Here is a 628-nt window from a genome sequence, read left to right on the forward strand (position 1 = left end):
CCAGCCGATCCCCACATCATTTCAGCTCTGGCAGCTAATCTCCCCAGCCGGGACCAAAGTCTGAGCTGCCCCACCTGGTTGCCATGGAGAAGGCTGTAATGGTATTAGGAAAAGCAGCAAAATCATTTAAAAAAAAAAGCTTTTAAACCTATTTAAACTCTAAGGAATCATTACCTTCCCCAGCAGCCCTCCCAGGCCTGCAGGTCCCTCCCCAGGGAGCTCCCCCCATCCCTTTGTGTGGGTAAATGCCACCAGCTGTCCCTGGCTCCCTGTTCTGTCCCCAGCCGAGATGGGGAGGGACTGGTACTGGTGGCCCTGCTGGAGCTGGGGAGGCTGGTGGGACCCCAGGAGCTCCCTGGTCCATCCCCCCGAGCCAGGCCACCCAGGGCAAGTGGCCCAGGGCCAGCGCTGGGTACCAGCAGGGCCAGCACCGACCCAGCCTGAGCCCTGGGGGGAGCACGGGTGGTGGTGTTGCCGAATATCGTCCCGAACCAAAAATGTGTGACACTGGCATCCCACAGCTTGTGCCACTCTCTCGGGGACACCTGCAGGGACCAAGCTCCCTCCCGATGGAGAAGGGGACCTGGCAGTGGTGGCAACAGGTTTTGGCAGCTGCTGGCAAAAGTCC

The sequence above is a fragment of the Fulmarus glacialis genome, unplaced genomic scaffold (assembly GCF_000690835.1).
Source record: "Fulmarus glacialis isolate BGI_N327 unplaced genomic scaffold, ASM69083v1 scaffold19533, whole genome shotgun sequence".
Lineage (NCBI taxonomy): Eukaryota > Metazoa > Chordata > Aves > Procellariiformes > Procellariidae > Fulmarus > Fulmarus glacialis.